Source organism: Taudactylus pleione, unplaced genomic scaffold (assembly GCF_031769625.1).
Source record: "Taudactylus pleione unplaced genomic scaffold, aTauple2 ptg000518l, whole genome shotgun sequence".
Classification (NCBI taxonomy): domain Eukaryota; kingdom Metazoa; phylum Chordata; class Amphibia; order Anura; family Myobatrachidae; genus Taudactylus; species Taudactylus pleione.
In genome coordinates, this window is record NW_028284920.1 from 1,448,559 (window position 1) to 1,471,737 (window position 23,179).

The 23,179-nt window shown below is 46.9% G+C and overlaps 1 protein-coding gene across 2 annotated transcripts in view; it reads right to left on the minus strand.

The window, feature by feature from the left end:
* Nucleotides 1-23,179, minus strand: part of FAM13C (family with sequence similarity 13 member C) — a 382,048-nt gene that overhangs the window by 81,409 nt on the left and 277,460 nt on the right. The window lies entirely within an intron of this gene.

Genomic DNA, 23,179 nt, shown 5'->3' on the forward strand with positions numbered 1-23,179 from the left:
GCTATATTGCGATCTGTAGAGAATCAGGCCTACTATCCACAATATAGAGCTCCATGCCTATGATACACAGCCCTATAGTAATATGCACAAACTATATGACAAATAAAAATATCCAAATGTAAGATGTCCAGTAATAGGTACAGCAAGAAGTAACGTGCCAAATACGCTCAACAAGATGTAACACGCAAATTAAGAAGACAAAAAAAATGTAATATGCCCATCTAAATGTCCTGTACTCAGCAGGATGTTCTAGATTAGGGGTGCACAATATTTTTTGGATCACGAGCCACATTGGGAATTTGTACGAATTTAAATTGGTCACACTAAAGTGTTAAACTTGCTTAAAAATTTGAAATAATGTAACTTACAGCAGGAAAAAAGCAACGCCTATGCAGCTATAGTGTACCTCATTATTATTACAATCCCCATTAGAAAAGAAGCGTGAGCACTTCTGTAAGGCGCCACCATCACTTAGGATCCCTGAACCCTCCCCTGCCACAAATCTCTGTTCCATCATTTGGTGTGTAGCCGGGGCCCGTACACGTAGGACTCCAATTACCCATCCTGCCATACCAATATCAATGATCAGTGGATCAGAGAAATTCAACATGTAAAAAATTCCAGTCTACGGAATCACAATCATTTTCGGGTCGGGATCGGGGAGCAAGATTTTTCAACATGTTTAATTTCCCACGATTCCTCGACAGAATGGGGAATTGCCGCAATAGCGGCTAGATGTATGGGCCCCTTTAAGACATTTTGCGTAGAAGTACCACGGTAGCAGCGGAGGCCGTTTGAGAAGGCTCTACATTTAAGTACAGGGGGTTTAAAATGCCATGATCATTACATTTTGCCCAAACAGAAGTTGTCAGCACCCACTGCTTCACTTTGTGATATAACATGGTGCACTGAGCTCTGACCCTCATTCCCCCTCCTCATAGCTTTCACATGAATTTCCCCCTATTACAGGTAGGGAAACAATGACTACAACAACAAACAATAAAAAAAAAGAAGGGGTCAGGGAAAAATTACCAGAGATACATGTGTTTCAAGAACACAGATGTTCACATATAGACAAGATGGACATCCTAGGATGTTTGCTGTTGGTATCCTGCCATTGCCCGCATTGGAAGTTGCACCACCACTGGGGCTCCCACTCTCTGAGTGTTGTTGTGACGTGTACTCCATCTCTTCCTATTGGAACTTGGTGAATTACATTTAATGCACATTTGTTACTATATACATGTACAGGTTTTTAATCCCTTTTTACTATTAAATTATTATTATTTTTAAAATATTACATCATATTATTTTGTGGTATTGTTGGATTGTTGTTACACCTGTTGCAACTGCTTAAACCATTGGAGTTTGCTTATATACCATTGCTGTAAAGCCATCCATTTGATTGCTGTTAAGACCACAATACATTTGGAGCAGCAGCAGATAAGCTGTTTGAAGCGTAAGGATCTGAGCGACTTTGACAAGGACCAAATTGTGATGGGTAGACGACTGGGTCAGACCATCTCCAAAATGGCAGGTCTTTTGCGGTGTTCCCAGTATACAGTGGTTAATGCCTACCAAAAGTCCAAGGAAGGACAAACGGTGAAATGGCGACAGGATCATGGGCGCCTAAGGCTCATTGCTGCAAGTGGGGAGCGAAGGCTAGCCCATCTGGTCCTATCCCACAGAAGAGCTACTGTAGGACAAATTGCTGAAAAAGTTAAAGCTGGCTATGATGCTTATGGGGCTGCATAGCCGTAAACCAGCCAGAGTGCCCATGCGGACCCCTGTCCACCGCCAAAAGCACCTACAATGGACTGAACTGGACTATGGAGCAATGGAAGAAGGTGATCTGGTGTGATAAATCATGTTTTCTTTTATATCATATGGACGGCTGGGTGAGCTTGCATTGTTTACCTGGGGAAAAGATGGCACCAGGATGCACTATGGGAAGAAGGCACGCCAACGGAGGCACTGTGATGCTCTGGGCAATGTTCTTCTGGGAAACCTTGGGTCTTGGCATTCATGTGGATATTACTATGACACATAACACCATGGCCGTAACTAGGGTAGTGCGACAGGGGGGTGCTATTTGGGCCGGTCAATTTTCCTGTTTATTATCATTCTTACTTGGAGCTTCCTCTTCTTTTATCCCCAGCAATCCCAGGAGTACCCCTATCTCTTCCCTGGGGATGCAATCGGGAAGCCGGCTGACGTAAGCCCGACAGCCGGCTTCCCGACTGCTTTATCCCGGCGAGGGTTAAATGACAGGCATCTAAATCTAGACGCCTGTCATTTTTCCGACGCCTGGAGACCGGCGTCCCGCATTCCGATCGAAGGGATGCCGGGCGCCGCGAGATTACAGCTGTGGGGGGGGGGGGGAGGGATAGGTTTAGGGCTCCCAGGGGGGACTTAGGGTTAGGCTAGGGGGAGGGAGGGTTAGGCACCACCTCCGGGGGACTTAGGTTTAGGCAGCGGGGAAGGGGGGGTTAAGTTTAGGCACTTAGAGGGGGGATTAGAGGTAGGCACAGGGGGATGTTAGGGTTAGGCACCCCTAAGGAGGGTTAGGTTAGTAAGTACTCACCTACGGATGATCGGGATTTCAAGCGCTGTCGGGCTCTTCATTTGTCTGCCTGACGCTGCCGGGATTCGAACTCCCGGCCATGCGGACAGCGGTATTTCATACCGCTTCCCTTCCCTGGCCCTTCCCCTTGAAGCCATGGCCCTTTTTCAGGTGAACTATCTTATGTCCCTATTTAAAAAATGCTCTCTCTGGCACAGAGCACCAAAGAGTCTAGTTACGGCTCTGCATAACACCTACCTAAATTGTTGCAGACCAAGTACACATGGCAACGGCATTCCCTGATGGCAGTGGCCCTCTTTCAGCAGGGTAATGCGTACTGCCACACCGGAAAATATGTTCAGGAATGGTTTTCTACACAATATTAGGCAGATGGTTATAATGTTATGGCTGATTATATATAATATATATAAGAAACTGTTAATAAATAAATATATACATATAGAAAGAGAGAAATTAGCGTCAGACTGTGCAGCCTAGTTCATCAATGTTGGCCACACTGACTTCAGGTGAACGCTGCAGGTACATTAATTCTATTTAGACAATACAACATTCCATACTTTTATAATAAATAAATAAAAATACCTGTAACTATGCTGACCTTAACTCTGACAACAGGTGACGGAATCTGCCAGTATTTATAGTAAATATAAGGCAAAGTTCTTTACCAAAGGAAAGGAGCTATCAATGCGAGGGATTCCAGTCTGGCAAGTTGCGCTGGATGTGAAAGATGTGATAAATAATAAAAAGAATTTCACTTCAGTTGTTAGTCGTCGTTTCAAACGGCTTCAACTGTTCTTGTTCTAGAATGAAGGGAAAGTGGAAGGTCTTGAAGGACCTAATATGTTTAGGCTGCAATGCATATTATATATTGTACATTGTCTGACTACTTATTCATTGGGTATGGGCGGGGCACACATTATTGCATAATGGCAAAAAATTGAGCAGCACAGTCGCCATTCTATAACATGTGCCAGCATAAAAATCTTATGCAGTGTGCCGCTGCGACGTTCAGCTGCGCACATCGTAGTATAATACAGTACTTCAACATCCTGCGCACCTGTAAGGGGGCAGCTCTAATGGCCATTGCCAGCAACTACATACCCCTGGATCATTTAAATCCTGTCCTAATATTCAAAGATATCGATTTGAAAGAGGCTGTAATTACACACATTAAACTAAATGAACATTTGCTCTTAATCATCAGATGAAAAACATTTGCAAACACAGGACCTGATTCACTACGGATCGCAACTGTGATTGCAATAGCGATTACGCACGCAGTTCAACTGCGATAGTATGCTAATCCATTGCAATCGCTATGCCGTCGCACTACATAAGGACGCCCACTTTACATTACACACATCCGTAATCCTTAGCAAGACTGCGAAACCATCGGTAAGAGAGTACCATCGCAGCCTCACGCACACTTGCACAAGGTCTGACCTTACTCAGAATTTGGTAACGTCATCGCACGCTATGAGACCTCAGGCTGCGTAGGGCATGGCAGTGGATAATTTATGTTTCGCCGACAACCCCCCCCCCTCCCGTCAGCCCCCGCAAACGACACTTCCTGCCAATCACTCTGCAATGGGTCTGCGTAGTCACTGCGATCACAGTCCCGACCACAGTGGACGGTTTGCGCACGCGCTCTGTGACATACACATGTGCAGTACGCAACAATCGGCCGATTGGGTGGGTATTAGCAACTGCTATTCTTGGTGAATCAGGCCCACAGTCCATTCATTCATCACAGCTACTGCTGATTTGACTTTCAAGGTTCTATTAACATTTCTAAAGATGGTGTAAGGAAAGCAGGCTGCATAATGTGAATATAAACCCTTGCACGCACTCTCAAGCAGATCACCTGAGTGGAAAGGAGAAAGTGATAAGCCACAGAAATTCAAATCAACCTAAAAATATCTTATAGCTCTTCTTGTGGCTTAATTAAAAATAGCTTTAATCCTATAGATATGCGAGTGTCAGAAAGTGTCATGCTTCAGACGGTTTCACACAATGAGTTTCACAGCAGATGGTAAGCTTAAGTCATAGATGGAACATTTTCAACAGGTTGCAGTGTTATTGTTTCTGTGATCCTCTAAATGAACTGTCCCCTGATTTTCACAAATGACTATAAAAAAATGACAAGTGTTTCCTAATAGTTATATTTCCCAGATACAGTATTGCAAATAGAATGTTGTATTACTATTGCAAACTTTACATGTGCTTTAATCTACTCTGATGTAATCAATATTATGATCCAAGTGGGCATTTTATGGAGAGACAGACAGTGTAACACGGGGTGTAGAAATGAGGACTCAGACAGGCAGGTACTGTGTAAAGCAGTGTCTTTAATGGCATATATAAGAATAACATAATTAAACAAATAAAGTAAATGTCCCAGCACTCCAAGTGCTTAATGGTCACTGCAATGTCCTGCAGCCAAAATCTTGCCATGCTCTTCTGGCATAGCCAAACATCAATCCCTGGCACTACATAACCTTGGCCTACTAACTGGCCTCTAACAGGCATCAATGCCCAGAGCAGTGGGTGTATGAGAGTTTTAAACTCTTCCTGTTCCTGAATGATGAACTGCAGCTGGATCTGTGTAACTGTGAAAACCCGGAGTTCCAAATCTCCCTTGCTGCAAACCGGAAAGACTTCACTCTAGACTCCCTTGGAGGGAGCTGATCCCACAGGAATGTGGGCAATTCAGGTGAGAGACAACCACTCTCACCACAATAGACAGATTGATAGATAGATAGATAGATAGATAGATAGCAGTATTCAGACTAATATACCCTATAATATACCCTAAGTATATTAGTACTGATCTCTATATATCGTTTGGGGTATTAGTAGTATAGTAGCACTGCATTAAATATTAGTTGTGGCATTACAGCACTGTGGGTTCTTCTAGTATACAGTGAGCCTAAACCCGTTAAAGGTTGAGGATTCGTCACCACACTCAGGGGCAAACATATAGTATGTTTTCTAGAGAGGGGTTTCCAAATGCTTGATTTTAGAGTGGACAGTCTATGAAGAGGGTATAATTAGCACTTAACCAGCTGTAATATGCATGATTCAAAGTGCAACGTATTTGTGATATTTCCAACATATACAGGGCCAGCGATCACACTAAGCCATTAGATGCGGCAATAGGGCATCCTGCCTGAGTTGAATATTCAGATGTGGCCACGATTACAGAACATTGAAGTAAGTTCGGGAGTCTGGGGAAGCGGCAGAAGAACCTAGCACCAATCCTGGACATATTTGTACACATTGGTCTTATGCACTGGATAGTGTCTGTTGCACAGTATTAATAATTAGCCCAATAGATGGTCTATAGCAGTGGTGGCCAACCTGTGGCTCTTCAGCCACATGCGGCTCTTCCGTTCTTCTGATGCGGCTCCCCTGACTGACAGTGACTGCATCAACTGATAGGCGTGGAGCCAGGGGTGTTTCTAGAGAGGAGGGGGCCTGTGTGCAGTCTCGTCATGGGCCCCGTCCTCTCTGTCCGGCAGTACACTGAGCGGTGCGTGGCCAGCGCTGCCCAGAGTGTATAGTGAATGCGCAGGTCACTGGGAAAATGGGCGCAGTGGCCATTTTCCCTGTACTGCGCATGCGCAAACAACGGGAAAATGGCCGCGTGGCCATTTTCCAGCCTTTTTTACAGCGCAGACACCGGCGCCGACATGGGACTCCGGAGTATAATATGGGTGCACCCATTATAAATACGCCCCTGCATGGAGCTGTTCCACTTCGGAGGCATACATGGGCGACGTTATGACATCACGTCGCAAACAGGAGGCGGAGCTTAACTTGTGACTGAACTGCAGCCACAAGGAGTATGTTGTCACAGACGCCAGAGCCTACCTACGTGAAGCATACAGTCCACAGCAAGGTAAAAGCTTCGGGTTTTCTATTTGTTTAATTTTTCATTTTATTTGTAACATGTGGGGGGGCTAGACTGGAGTGGCACATGAGGGTTTGCTGTTGTGACACATGAAGGACTGCTGGAATGACACGAGGGACTGCTGGAGTGACAAGAGGGGCTGCTGGAGTGACACAGGAGGGGCTGCTGGAGTGATATATGTCGGTCTGAAGTGACACGGGAGGAGGATGGAGTGACACATGGGGGGGCTGGATTGTATTATGTGAATCTTTGTTATGTATTTTTGTGGATGTGGCTTTTTCATTGTATTTGTGGATGTGGCTTTTCAGTGTATTTTATGTGGATATGTCTTTTTTCAGTGTATTTTATGTAGATCTGCTTATTTCAATGTTTTCTATATTACTCTGTCTTTTTCTTTCCCTTTAACAGTTACCTCCACGGTGATTGTGTGCTTGCGCTTTTACAAGCTCCTACAAATGTCATACCAGGGGCGTGGCCTGGCTGGCACAAGGCCACACTCCTTTTTTTGCACGCACGCCTTTGGAGCGCGCATGACCATGGCTCTGTCATACCTACAGATATGTTTGGGCTCTTTGCCTCTGACTGGTAGACCACCCCTGGTCTATAGCAATGCACCCCTACCAATGCATGTTTTCCAGAGTTCCTAGTTGGTGCACAGGTTTATTCATTACTTACTGACACATTCTAAAAGATCCTCAGGGGGTACTAATTATTTCATACTGAGATCTTTAAAACATGCAGCTCTAGTAAAGTTGTATTACATACTATTGCTACTATGGTCATGGTCTGGCCAGAGGAAGGGGGTTTCCAGGCAACCATACCGCCCCCTGCGTTTGCTTACAACTCTACTGACAAAACTGAATATAAAAGTGAAATAGGCCCTCAGTGGATCTGCAGAAAATCCTCGAGACTTGTATTCATCACATGAGAATATGTAATGCATATATTTTTCCTAAATGAAACTGAAACAAACCAGTTCCAGCCATATCAATTTCAACCTGGGCATTATTGAGACATCCTGCATAATTCTGATTCTATGCCATACTGTATATTTACTGTAATGTAAGGTCAAGTAACAAATGGTCTTTGAACAAACCAGCACCTGTATTAAGCACAACTGAGTCATTAGACATAAATAGATGTGTTGTTATGACAACATTTGCCTCCTAACCCTATTTTCATGTGCAAATCTACCATTCAAATGATGCAAATAGCTGAAAACAGTACACCAGAGATAAGAAAAGTGAATTTTTAGCTTTAGTTAAGTGATGTGATTGGGAATAATTGGGTACCAGATGTATACAGCAGTGTAATATGTTTAATGAGTGGTAAAAAAAATAAATAAAAAAAACAAATGACGCATGTTTCTTCAAATGAAATATTTGCATCTTTCAAATGTAATTTATTTAAATAAGAGTATAACGTTTACAGTAGACCTGTTATGTGCATATAAAGCAGATGACTTTGAAACATCAAAGTGCTTTCTAATTGATGTTTTAAAGATGCCTTTTAAAATCATGTCCACAAAGCTGTATAAATACAACATCAGTCACCCCATCCCATCTCCTGTGCCTAGTATGCCACCAGCAAATGTGAGAGATGAATATATTCTAGATAAAGAGTTACTATTATGGCCGCTGATCTCAAAATTCAATACTGCCATGTTAAATGAGAAGACTGCTTGTGTGACTATTCTTTATTTCGTGGTCCATATTTTGATGAGGCTTCTTAAACTAATGGCTTTCCAAATACAGTCTGTGGGGGTTACATGGAACAGCAATATGTGTTATTCAGAGTGTAGCCCTTAGATTTCTGTCACCTTTAGAAGACAGGGACTTATATCATAGTTATTTACTTTCCCAGAATGTATGGGAAACCCCTGAAATACTGGGAAAGCTCGTGCTGCAGTAGGCAGGAGGGGGGATGGACAATAAAAGGGTCCAGACCTATCCTTTGGATCGATATGGGTTCATCACTTTTTTGTTGTCATATTGCCAACTTGCGCCTGTGCATAGGAGATCCTCTACATCCACATAATGCAGCAGAACACTTTGAAACATTGCGAACCAAGCAATTATTCATTGGCCAATATAGCACACTGCCATTATCGATTGGAAATTGGACCAAGATCGCACTGTAAATATCAAGATTCCCTGTATATATGTATATCGATAGTCAATGAAAAGTCAACATTGAAAATGTTGACATGGAGTTTAGGTCGACAACCCAACATTAAAACATGTCTACATTTAATATGTCGACACCAGAATGTTGACATACTGATTTTTTGTGTGTGCGCTTATTTTAGCCTGACCCTAACAAATAATCAAAAACTATGTCGAAATTATGAACATGTTGACATTTCAGAATGTCAACATATTAGTTGTTGACCTAAAGTCCATGTCGACATTGTGACCGGATCCGTCTGTATAACATGACACCATCCTCAGTGGAAATACTGTAGAGCACAGATCCCAAGGTCTCGGAGAAAAGACATCATGGAAAGAGTTCACTTATCCTATTTAGGTGTTAAAAGATTTCTACGCCATGCACGGGAATGTGTTTTAATGGCCTGGAATGAATAATCCTGTAAGAGTGTTTATAGCACTGTGCGGAATATGTAGCTTTAAATTCTGGACCATCGTCAAAAGATGGCACAGGTTTTTTCAGTTGGGATGGCAAAGACAGGGGTTAAAGTGGGCCGAAATAGGACGGAACTGCAACATAATGCTGTCTCCATCGCTGCAGTGAAGAGGAGCAGGCACTGTGCAGAAGACAAAATAGAAGGTGAGAGGGGGCTGGAGGGACACAGAGGCAGTGAGCTACTGGAGGAACACATGGTAAGTGACTTGCTTGAGGGACACAGGGGCAGTAGCTGTTGGTGGGACACAGGGCCAGTGAACTGCTGGAGGGACACAGGGCAGTGAATTGCTGGAAGGACACAAAGGCAGCAAGCTGCTGGAGCGACACGGGGTGAGCTTCTGTAGGGACACTGGGTTGGGGGAGCTGCTGGAGGGATATAGATGTGTCCTCATACATCATTGCTACAGTTGTGCCAAACAGCCCCTCTCGGTGCGCGGGGTCCCATGCTACTCTGCTAGCGCCAGGTGTTTTTTTTTTTCCGAAAATGCATCTTAGTCCCAATGCAATACAACTAGGATGCACCAGGGGTCTGTGCTGATTAATTGTATATGCGACACTTGCATATCTGTGTGAGTCTTTCAATCTATATATGAAGTGCTTCATACACATCTCAGTCACAGACAGAAATACAAGTGTTGCATATCAAATTAATCAGCACAGTCTCCTGGTGCATCCCAGTATATCCCATTGCAACTAAGACACATTTTTGGCAAAATAAAGAAAAGGACGCCCAACGCTAGCAGTGTTGCACCGAACCTGGCGGCTCATTCGCATCAAGCATCTTGCACAACATGGGGTATTGAAGCTAAATGTATGAGGACACATCTGTACAGCAGGGGTAAGATGCTGGAGGAATACAGCATGGGTGAGCTGCAGAAAGTACACAGGGGGGTGAGTGGGAGAGACGCAGGAAGATGGTGCTGAAGAAACACGGTGGAGATGGTGATGAAGAGACACAGAGGGGATGGCATTTAAGATACGCAGGGGGATTAAGCTGGCGAGACTCAGGGGGGTTAACGCTGTAGAGATGCAGGGGGAATGGCGCCGGAGAGACGTAGAAGGATGTTGTCTCTCCAGGATATTTGATAAAGGAAGGTCACATTTTGCCCTGCCTCAAAACTTCTATTACTATGTATTATCTGGTTGAACCTCTGTTGTATGAAGATGACATATTATTCCTTCGCAAACAGGTGGCTTCTGTACCACACGATCTCCTCTATGCATACTGAATACTGGCTTCAAGATACTGTCTGCCTAAGGTGGCTCAATTTCCTTAGAAATCCCTCATTGCAGAGAAACCAGCAAAGTCTGAAGCACAGGGGATACATAGGGGGTTGCAAAAAAAAAAAAATGGGGCATCCAAGTGATAAAGACTTACAAAAGTTGCAGTAAATGTTATTAAGAAAAAGTAATGCTGTCGCTACAGAAATCACTGTTGTTACAGACAAATTGCAGGGTTCAAGGAGAAATAGTTGGCATGAATGAAGACTGGAGAACGAGATAATGTCAAGTCACAAGAAAAACATGGTAACTGTCTAACAAATAAAACCACAGCATGGGACACACGAGGAAAGGTGGTATCTGAGACTGAAGAATTGCATGGGGATTAAAGACCCTAAACCCGGCCATACACGGTGCGATGGCACAGTGCAACGCAAAGGGGGATCTGACATATCGGGCGGTCCCCACACACGGTGCGATCGGGTGGCCGCCCGCCCGATATGCTGGCTCCCCTCTCCCCCACCCGCATAGCGCTGCATGGGATCGCACATCGCATCCCCTGATCGACTGATCCTGCAGTAAGATCAGAGGGTGCGATGTACGACCCCACGGGTGCGCGCTTGGTCCGACATCATGCCCATACACGGTGCGATATAGCAGCCAAATCGTACCAATCCGTCGGATCAGCTGCTTTATCGCACCCTGTATGGCCCGCATTAGGCAGAGATGTATCAAAGCTTGGAGACAGATTAAAAGTACCAAACAAACAGCTCCTAACAGTCATTTTAAAAACACAGCCTATAAAATGACAGTTAGAAGCTGACTGGTTAGTATTTAATCGCTTTCATACATATCCCCCTAAATGTTCAGAAAAGTGCTGAGGACAGAATCTTTACATTCAGAATCAGTCAGCAAATTAATACTATACATCACAAATCATTTAAAACAAAAACAAAGCTTAGCACGTGTCCTAAAATATTTATCACTCCCATATTCTATGTGACTGTATTGAATTGAACTGGTGAGGAGACAGATTAGCAGACTTTCTCTGTAGTTACAAAAAGACGTGGTCACCCCCCTACATCCCCACAACAATGACAGGTTTGCAGAAAATAAGTGGAACTTCATCCATGCATGTAAATCCTTGATATTAAAAAAACAACAGTGTAATTTTTTATATTGGAATAAAACAAAGGGAATTCATACAAGCAAAATGCATACAAAGCAGTTGGACTCTTAAGATAAATTGTCTATTGTGCAAAACAAAAATATTAAGTACAAAGTAAGATGAAGTATTAATCAAACAAAATGAAAGTTGCAGGAATACTGTTAGCAATATATAGACATATGAGCAGTATACAGTGTTCTCTGGTTGCCAGGAATCAGCGAGAATTGTGTGTCTGTTCCATAGATGATTACCATCTTCATTATAAGAAACTGGCTGATTTCTGGCGAGTCATATTGGGAGTTCTCTGTGTGTTACAGAGTGAAATAGGATGCAGCTGTGATAGCTCTTCCCAATCCTATTTATAAAACTCTCTGAAAGTGCAGCTGCTGAAAGCAAAACAGCTCTTGTGTTGATGAGCAAATTAAAAAGCAGAAAAATAAAGTAACATGATTTAGGCATTCCGGGAGGCTTCCGATTTAATCAAACACCGGGATGTTTTCATTTACTAAAAAGGATAAAAAAAAATTCCCTCCTTACTTAGACAAAACAATGTCAGACATTCCAGCAGCTTGCTGTACAAGTTTTCAAGGATACACCTGCTTTGAATACAGCAAAATTAAAGGGGTTGTATATAAAGGCATTTCGATCCGGCATTGCAGGATCGATGAAATCCAACATGTTGGATTTCACAGATATGCTGATCACCGTCAAAAAATTATCGTGATTGGCAGATCAGTGAAATTTAACAAGTAGAATTTCACCAATCCTGCGACGGATCACGGGACATCGATGGCCGCAGGTCGGCATTTTCAACCGGCGGATCGGCGTTTCCAATCCCATCGCTACATCGCGACTATCCGTCGCAGATATATGGGGGCCTTAATAAAGTATATGGGAGAATTCAATTAGCTGTTTTGTTGTCCTGTGTTGATTTAACTAGCATATTCACAGGTAATTCCACTTAACGCACATATGCGCGCTCCTGTTTAACGCGCAATTCAATTAGAAATTTTTATTCCGAGGTTTGCTCTGTAATTCTAGCTGCTAATACCCGCGTTAAATGTGGGAGAAAATGGGGAAATCAGCCTGTACCCCCAAAAAATGCAAACTAATATTGGATAACAGTAGAGAAGTCTGTAATACCCCTTTTACACCAGAGCTAAAACCCAGGTTATTGCAGGGTTAACCTGGGTGTAAAAGAGGAAAGGGTTATAGTCCCGGGTCGAGTGACCAGGCAATCCAACCCAGGTAACTTGCTGGGTTTAACACAGGAATGACCCGTGAAACCCTGCAGTGTAAACAGCGCGGTCCGGGTCACGATGACCTGGTGCGCCACATGCTGGCCGACTGGCCGGCCTCAGTGGCGCTTGGAGATGACATCATCTCCTAGCGTCCACTTCCACGCTGGAAAAGCCGGGTCACTGCAGACCTGGCTCCGGTGTGAATGGCACGGACTCGGGAAATCCTAAGTAGGAAGTGGGTAGCGGCAGCGTGAGGCTGTGCACTAGTCTCTCTGTCGCTCCTGTATTCCGTGTATCCGTATATTTCTTGAAGAACGCCTATTGGCCGAAACGCGTCGACATGTGACCCTGCTTTACACGGAATAACAAGATATGGTAAGAACTTACCTTTGTTATCTCTGTTTCTACGAAGTCCATAGGGTCCACAGGGTTGACCTTGGGGTATAGCTGGATCTGGATCCACGGGCACCACGCAGTTAAAGCTTTGCTGCTCCCAGGATGCACTTGGATCCGTCCTCCTCTATACCCCGCCCCGAGCCACAGGCACCTCAGTTGGTAAGCAGCCAAGGCCGGAGGAGGAGACTAAACAGAGAGAAGGAAGACTGGAACACACAAGAAACCATACTCACAGAAATGGGAGACGGAAAACCGGTGATCAGCCACACAGCCCATTTGAAGCCAGGTGCGTCAGGGCAGGCGCCCTGTGGACCCTATGGACTTCGTTGAAACAGAGATAACAAAGGTAAGTTCTTACCATATCTCTTGTTTTCTACTTCAGGGTCCATAGGGGGTCCACAGGGTTGACCTTGGGGATGTCCCAAAGCAGTTCAACTAAGGGCGGGGACGCTCCTGTGCTGAAAGGAGTACCCGGCGCCCAAAGGATGCATCCTGAGTGGCGAAGGTGTCAAACGCATAGAACCTCAAAAACGTTTGAATTGAAGACCAAGTGGCCGCCTTACACAGCTGAACAGCGGAGGCGCCACGTCTAGCAGCCCAAGAGGGACCCACAGAACGAGTGGAATGAGCCTTAACAGAGGCTGGCACAGGTAAACCCTCCTGTGCATAAGCCTCACAAATAACAGAACGAAGCCAACAGGCTAACGTTTGCTTGTTGGCAGGCCAACCCCTCTTGTGAAAACCGAAGAGGACAAACAATTAATCCGACTTCCTAACCGAAGCAGTCCGGTCCACATAGATTCTAAGTGCCCGGACTACATCTAAGGAAGCCTCACCAGCTGAAAGATCAGGGGACTGAAAAGCTGGCACAACAAGTTCCTGATTAATGTGGAACTTTGAGACCACTTTGGGCAAAAACTCAGGACGAGTGCGGAGCACTGCTCTGTCCTGGTGAAAAATCAGAAAAGGAGGGCGACAGGAAAGCGCCCCCAATTCTGACACCCTCCTGGCAGAAGCAATTGCCAGGAGAAAAACGGTCTTAAACGTCAGCCACTTGAGCTCCACCGACTCAAGCGGCTCAAAAGGAGGACCCTGCAAGACCCGTAGTACCACCGCCAAGTCCCAAGGAGCCACCGGAGGCACGAAGGGAGGCTGGATCCTGAGAACACCTTGGAAAAAGGTGTGAACATCTGGCAGTGTAGCAATCCGTCGCTGAAACCACACAGACAAAGCAGACACATGAACCTTCAGAGAGGCAAGGCGTAAGCCGAGGTCCAAACCTGATTGAAGGAACTCCAATATTCTGGAAACCCGGAACACCTGAGGATCATAGCTTCTGGATTCACACCACCGAAAGTAAATGTGCCACACCCTATGGTAAATCCGTGCGGAAGCAGGCTTGCGTGCCCTAAGCATGGTACCAATGACCGAACTGGAGAAACCCCGAGACCTTAAGACGGCTGTCTCAAGAGCCACGCCGTCAAAGACAGCCGACCCAGATCTGGGTAAAGGCAGGGCCCTTGAGACAATAGGTCCTGACGCTGAGGAAGAAGGTACGGAGCGTCGATGGAGAGGCACCTCAGATCGGAGTACCAAGGACGTCTGGGCCACGCCGGAGCTACCAGCACGAGCGTGCCGCCGTCGTGCTTGAATTTCTACAGAACCCGAGGAAGCAGGGATATCGCAGGAAACAGATACGCCAGGTGAAACGTCCATTTCACCGACAGCGCGTCTACCAGACAGGCGCCTGCGTCTCTTGTCCTTGACCCGTAAACGGGCAACTTGTGATTGTGACGGGAGGCCATCAAGTCCAGCTCCGGCAGCCCCCACCTGTCCACGAGTAACTGAAACACCTCTGGGTGAAGCGACCATTCCCCAGGATGCACGTCGTGACGGCTGAGGAAGTCCGCCTCCCAATTGAGGACTCCGGGAATGAAGACTGCCGAGATCGCTGGAATGTGACACTCCGCCCAAGCAAGAATGCGAGACACCTCCGACATCGCTGCCCGACTGCGAATTCCTCCTTGGTGGTTGATTTACGCCACCGTGGTTGCGTTGTCGGACTGCACCTGAACCGCCCTTCCGTGAAGAGCGGGGCCGGACGACTGCAGGGCCCTGTATACTGCCCGCAGTTCCAGGATGTTGATGGGGAGAAGTGCTTCTTCCGCAGGCCAACGACCCTGAAGCAATAATGAGCCGGTCACTGCCCCCCAACCCCGGAGACTGGCATCCGTCGTGAGCAAGACCCAGTCCGGGATCCAAAAGGGGCGCCCCTCGACCAGATGCGCTGTCTGAAGCCACCAAGCCAAAGACTGCCGAACCTCCGGGGACAACACCAGCATTTGAGAGCGGATCCGGTGAGGTAACCCGTTCCATTCCGATAGAATCAGCCCCTGCAGGGGCCGGGAATGGAACTGGGCAAATTCCACCATGTCGAATGTCGACACCATGGACCCCAGAACTCTCATAGCCGAATGGACCGACAGGCGGCAACTGCTCAGGCAACTGTGTATCCGCAGCTGCAGGGAGGAGACCTTCTCCGGAGTCAGGAAAATCCGTTGCTGACGAGAATCCAGCAGGGCTCCCAAATGAACCATCCGCTGTGATGGAATCAGGGAGGACTTTTTCCAATTTATCAGCCACCCGTGCGCTTGCAGGCAAGCGATCGTCAGGTGGAGATGTTGAAGCAGTACCTCCGGGGAGCTCGCCAGCAACAGGAGGTCGTCCAGATACGGCAGCAGCGGTACATTCTGGTTCCGAAGATGTGCGGCCATGACCGCCATAATCTTCGTGAACACCCTCGGTGCCGTGGAGAGGCCAAAGGGTAGCGCCCGGAACTGAAAATGATGTTGAAGGATAGCGAACCTCAGATACCGCTGGTGCGAAGGTGCTATCGGAACATGGAGGTAGGCGTCCTGGATATCCAGGGACACCATGTAATCCCCCGGTTCCATCGCCAGAATGATGGAACGTAACGTTTCCATCCTGAACTTGGGAACTCTGAGGAATTTGTTCAGAGACTTCAAGGTGAGGATAGGGCGATGAGAACCATTGGGTTTCTGCACCAGAAACAGAGAAGAATAGTACCCCGTCCCTCGTTGTAATTGAGGAACGGGAACAATGACCCCTGCTTTTAGCAAGGACTCTATAGCTTCCTGAATCTGTAAAGTCTTAGTCGTATCCGGAGAAGGACTCGTGCAGAAAAACTGGTGGGGCGGTCTGTGCCGAAAAGACAGGGCGTACCCCTGGGAGACCACTTCTCGAACCCAGGCATCCGTGGTGGTATTGTGCCAGCACTGGGCAAATAGAAGAAGTCGGCCTCCCACTCTGGGGTCCCCCAGAGGGAGGCCCGTCCCATCAGGCAGAAGGTTTATCCTCCTGCTTGGAAGAAGGGCGCCTGGCACTCCAGGCCTGCTTCTTGGGCTTAGAAGCGGCCTTGGTCGTCGATTGCCTCGGGAAGGACTGACCTTTGGCCTTGCCCTGAACCCGAAAGGACCGAAAGGCAGAGCTCCGTACTTTGGTAGGTGCAGAAGCGGAAGGGAGGAAGGCTGATTTAGACTTAGCCAGAGTATCCACAATTTTGTCCAAGTCTGGACCAAAAAGCAACTCCCCATTAAAAGGTAAGGCCTCCAGTCCCTTTTTGGAGTCTGCGTCAGCTCTCCAAGACCTCAGCCACAAGGACCGACGCGCCGACACAGCTGCAGCCGACACCCGAGAGGTCAGCAGGCTTGCATCTAACGATGCTTCCCCAATGTAGGAAGTCGCATCCCTCATTTGTCCTATCAACGCTCTCTGGATCTCCGGAGCATCTTCCGGAAAGGTATCCTCCAAAGCGTTGGCCCAGCTCTCGATGGCCTTAGCCTTAGCCACCCAAGAAATGGCCATGGACGGACAGGCAACCGCCCCCAAGAGAGAGTAGATAGACTTTAAACAAGTCTCCACTTTCCTGTCCGTGGGATCTTTCAGGGACGAGATCGACGGCAAAGGCAGCGTAGCGCTTTTAATTAAGCGGGTAACGTGGGAATCCACGGCAGGCGGAGTTTCCCACTTCCTGCAATGAGCCTCAGGAAAAGGATAGTTTGAAGCCAACCGTTTCTGCGGTTGGAACCTCTTGCTGGGCAACTGCCAGGCCCCTGCCATATGATCCGTTAACTGGTCAGACAGGAGAAAAACCATCGAAGCTACCTTGGCCTTCTTAAAATTAGGGTACTTCGACCTGGGAGCCGGTGCATCCTCCTCTATATGAAGGATGGCCCGCACCGCCCTAACCAATGCCGGTACATTAATGGAGGACTTAGCCTCCACCTCCTGCCGCCAATGAAGCCAAAACGGTTCGCTTGGACGTCCTTGGTGGCAAATCACTGTGCAACATAGTTTGAAAGGCCGATGACGAAGCCGCCAGGCTCTGAACAGAGCTGGAGAGGACATCCACCCAGGGAGGGGGTACCGTTTGAGGATACCCCTGAAACGGTACCATCGACTGCTGTGGTACCGTGGGAGATTGCACGTACACAGGCAAACCCGCATAAGGACCCACAGTCTGAGACCCGGGAGGAGACTGCACCAGATGCGTCACGCCCGGGGAACGGGGGATGGTAGGCTGGGGCAACACCCCAGAAGGGACCGCAGTCGGGACCGCCAGCCGGTCCACGATCGACGCCAGCACTTGTGTAAACATTGCCCACGGAGGATCCTGCGCCACTGGGGGTTTAGAGGGACCAGGTACCAGCTGGCACCGTCCGCACAGACTGTCCTGAGACAACTCCGCCCCGTCAACCCCTGCCGAACAGCGTCGGCAGGAAAACAACACAGGAGTCACGGAGCGCTCATTCTCCTCATCAGACATGACACAAAACTTTTGCAATAAAAAATGTATCACCGAAAAGAGGTAAGGCGTATAACACCTGCGCACTCCCAAGTATGCAACACAAACAGCCCACAATCTGGTACTGAGTAGCACACCGCAGTATGTGACGGACCTCACAAATACGTAGATCTATATAAGTGAGGTATACAGAAAGAACACCCCTCCCCCACGCACCTGCGGGCCGTAGGAGAAGGAAAGGGATAGGTAAAAAGCTGACAGTAAGTAGAAAAAAAAAGCACAGACAGCAGCACTAGCAATAGTCACATACCATGCAGGAAGTTATACTCACTGCACCTTCCGCTACAATCAACCTCCCAGATTCAGTGTCTGGGAGGGCTATAGCGCTGCGAACACTGTCCTTGCAGGGGGAGAGGTACGCAGGGGGACTGGTCTACTGTATCCGCCTGGGAGCTCTGCGATGCTGCCTGGAAGATGGCCGCCGGAGAGCACTGAGGAGGAGTGGCCAGGAGATAACAGCCCAGCGACGCCAGCACGCATGAGAGAAGGCGCGCTGGGCTGAGGGGAGGAGCCGCACAAGCAGGGAAGGCTGCCTCCCCTGCTAGTACTAAACCCCCGGGGAAGCCGGTTCCCCGCCGGTACTTACACCCCCGAGGGCCAGCGGTCACGCGGGGTATTCCTGAAGAGGGGGAGCCCGGCGCCGCTACTAGCGCCGCCGGTCTGTCCCCAGAGACCGGCGGCTGAAAGACTGCATTTCCCCCGCGTGCAGCGCGAAGCGCTACACGCGGCTTACCTGGCCCCGTAGAATCCGGCAGCAGTCAGTGGGAGCTCCCGGAGCCACGCTAGTATTGACTCCGGGGTCCCGCTGCGATCCCCAGATCAGTACTGGCGTCGCAGCGCCAGCGGCGCTGTTGGAGCGGCAGCATGGACGTCCAGATGGACAGTCTTATGCTGCCGCTCTGAAGATAGTAAAAAATAAAATAATAAAATCTTCTTTGCAAAAAAAAATTAAATTAAAGCTTAGAGGCTGCTTATGTAGCCCCACTGCCCAGGGTGACCCGACTCCGGCCGGGCACCAACTAAAACGGAGGTGCCTGTGGCTCGGGGGCGGGGTATAGAGGAGGACGGACCCAAGTGCATCCTGGGAGCAGCAAAGCTTTAACTGCGTGGTGCCCGTGGATCCAGATCCAGCTATACCCCAAGGTCAACCCTGTGGACCCCCTATGGACCCTGAAGTAGAAACAGGAGCGACAGAGAGTCTAGTGCACAGCCTCACGCTGCCGCTACCCACTTCCTACTTAGGATCCAGCACCCGGCATACCTGCAGTCCCGGGTTGGAGACACCTCAGAAACCAGAGGGCAGCACCCGTTCAGGCCACCGCGGCTTGACTTACAGGCTGTGCTACGGAGACATCAGGATCCCGTTCCCCCGCTCAAACACCACAAGGTCAGAGGAGGCTGCACAGTATACTGAAGACCCCCACTGGTAAGCCGCACACGCGGAATGCTGCGGCTGCACGCTGCATACTGTCCATAGAACATAATTCACATGACAGTGGAGGGACACGTATGAACGTATACTCATACGGAGAGGCACCTTATATATTAAGGTAATCCTCACATCCCCAGATACATTGCAGCACCTTGGTGTGATCACACACCAGTCTTATTGCAAGACACGGGGTGACGTATATAATTACAGAAGGTAACCCCCTCAAAGGGCACACCGACTACCCTGACATCTAATTGACATCCAATTTGAAAAACTTTTTAACACACCCAGTTGCTGCACCCAAGGTGCCTTAGAGGAGACGTAGTGACACTACAGACTACGGATAGAGGCACCCTAAAGGAGCCATCTAACCATCCTAGCAACCACTCCCACTACTGGGGACTTTAAACAGACTATACAGTATACTGGAGTATTATGCCTTCCAGACGAATAAAACATCACATCTTACAACCATATCTCTCATAGTTTCCTTGTTATCCATATAACGATACACTCACTCTAATGTATTCCTTACATGTGGGTGAGCGCTTGGTACACCATTTCCTTCTATGATAGTTGTCCAGTAAACACTCTCGCAATATAAAGGCCGCTGGCTATTTATTTAAACAGAAAGAGAGAGGGTGAATTACAGAGTAATGGGATAATGAGCTAATAGGTTACATCTGGCAGACTCACTAATAAAACATCAGACCGACTGAGTAAATGTATCTCAGCTTACAGGTCCCTGTCCACCCTAGTGGAGGCTGAAGCTGAGCATATATAAAAAGGTTCCTTTTCAGAACCCAATTCAAGCTTCTCACACTCACCCATTCCTCTCCTAATTACATCTCCGACCTTATCTCCCTTCGCACTCCCGTTCACCCTCTTCGCTCCACTAATGAATACCCCCTCTCCTGCCGACTGATTACTTCTTCCCACGACCGCCTCCAAGTTTTTGCACGTGCTGCTCCCTACCACTGGAATTCTCTACCTCTCCCCGTCAGACTCTTCACCTCTCTGCAAAACTTCAAACGGGCTCTCAAGACTTCATCAAAGCTTTCCATCTCTCATCCTAACACTCTATCCCATGCTCACTATCTACCCCATCTGTGTCACCCCTGTCTGCCTACCCCTACATTGTAGAATGTAAGCTCTCAGGAAAAGGACCCTCTTTCCCCATGCGCTTTATGTTCCCTAACAATTACTTACGGAACCTAACCCTTGACGTCTGCCACTGTACTACATATTTGAGTAATACGACTGCTGTTGCAGCAATGGTGCTTATATACCATGCACTTGTCCTGCAATGTCTTGTACTGTAAGTCACTGTTCTCTTGTTCTGCTCAATTGTTTATGTACTTTGTTAGGCACTGCGGAACCTTTGTGGTGCCATATAAATAAAGGATAATAATAATAATAATAAAGAGAAGCAAAAAAAAGAAGAAGGACAATAAGCTGGTAGTATCTCCTGTAAAGCACAAAGGACAATGGAAGCACCATAAACATCATGTATACTGGTATCATAATAGGTTTATCTTTTACTGAGCCAAAGTCATCCTTCTCCATTGAGTGTCACAAAACTAGAGTTAATCCTTTGAAAACAGCATCACTGACCTGGGTGTCTTCATTACCAACCGGCTCTTTCAAGCTAAAGTCCCACACATACTTTCCCAAATTAAGTCAAACCTTGCTTCATGATCCCACCACTATCCTGTATAGACCGAATTAACGCTATTAAAATGAACATTCTGCCTAGACTGCTATACCTCTTCCAGACCTTTCCTGTCCGAGTCCTCCAGAAATCTACTCAGAAGGGTGGTGTGGGCATCCCTAACTTTAAAAGCTATTATTTCTCTGCACAGCTTGATCAATGTGTCTTATGTAATAGCTCGGGTTCCTCTAGAGTGTGGGTCCAGATGGGGGCTGGTCTCTCCCATTTCCCTCCTCTGGCTCGTCACCGGAAAAAGGTTTGCGACCACCTCATTGTCTCCCAATCCCTATAGGACTCCGCTGTTCATACATTCACCCTTTCTCCACCTCCCACCCCAGTTATTCCTCTGTTTAACTCCCCGATTTCCCCCCTGGCCTGCTCCCTCTATCTTTCGCTGATTGGCTAAATGGTGGTATTAGATTTCTAAATGATTTGACTAGCGACACCTCCTTTCCCCTATTTTCTGACATTAAATTTCGCATCCCCTCTAAAAACTTTTTCCAGTACCTGCAGCTCCGAAATTTTCATTGAAAAGTTAAACACCGCCTTGCTCTTCGCCCCCTGCTCCTATTGAATTGCTGTGTCTTCCCCTGTCGGACTGATCTCAAAATTATATTCTGAGCTTTTCCTAGCCTCAGCGCCTACACATGATCCTTATGAGTTGGCTTGGGAGCGGGACCTAGGTGAGTCCCTAGATCTGATGACTGGGCTGAGATGTACCAGGGTGCTGCCTCTAGCTCGATTTGCGTTAAGATAAAAGAGAATGTCTATAAAATCCTCTATAGATGGTATTTGGTCCCTTCTCGGTTGAAAAAGATGCTTTCCAGTCCATCTGACAGATGTCGGCATGACTGCCCTTTTAAAGTACGTTTCTTCACATCTGGTGGAGCTGCCTTAAGCTTACCAGTTTCTGGACAGAAGTTCAGAATTTGATATTCACAATTCTTCAAATCTCAGTCCCTCTGGAGACTAAATTTTTCCTTTTACCCTTTGCCATCCCTACACCCACCTACCATCAAAATAAATTAATCAGGCACATTACCTCAGCGGCCACTTGTCCCCCCCCCTTCAGTCAGTTGTAAGTAGGGTCTGGCTGGTCCAGCGTATGGAGTTCATGACCAATATTCTAAAATACTCCTCTAAGTCCTTTGACAAGGTCTGGGGTCCCTGGTTGTCCTTTTTTAATGTTCGTTCCCCATTCACTTAGCTCTTCCTCTACCTCCTTTTTTTTTATTTCTTCTTCCTTCTCTTCTCTTTGACGGTTCTAGCCACACCGCCTCTCCTCTTTTTATTCCCCCTCTGTTCCTTTCTACATTTACATTCTACTAAAATGGGTCTCACAGTATCACTTAGATTGCTTTATATTTAACCTAGCTGTCCGATTGTTTGCCTCTATATTAACAATTCTATTGTTTAACCCTTTTTGGATACAGTGTACTGTGTTGATCCTTAATAAACATATTCTAAAAAAAGAAAAAAAAAAAAAGAAAACAACATCACTGGCCCCGAGATACAGTCACCCTCCAATTTAAAACTCCTGATCTAATTCAAAAGGGCATAAAGATCTCTTGGCTATGGCACTGGAATGGACAGTAGCGCCAATAAGGAAGAGAAGAGAAACAATGACAACTCTACTAAAGAGAAACTAGAGGAAGTCCTTTAACAACATTATGTTAAAGCTTTTATCCCTTAATATAAACATTAGACAAAGACAAAGGGAAAATAAAAGATAGAAGAAAAGAGTACCTTTAAATATATTGATTACACAAACAATTGTTGCAAAGTGCAGTGCTCCTGATACTGCAGGTGAGCGCTATATAGTTAATTATAGATAACGCACCATGAAACTGGTCTCTAGTACACTTCCACCTCCTAATGCACTGACATAGCATAGGCTCCCTGCTTTATGTACAGAAATGAAGTATCTGCGGAGTTGCAAACATCTGAGTGCTTTATATTTGTCTTTAGTGACTTCGAAATAACAT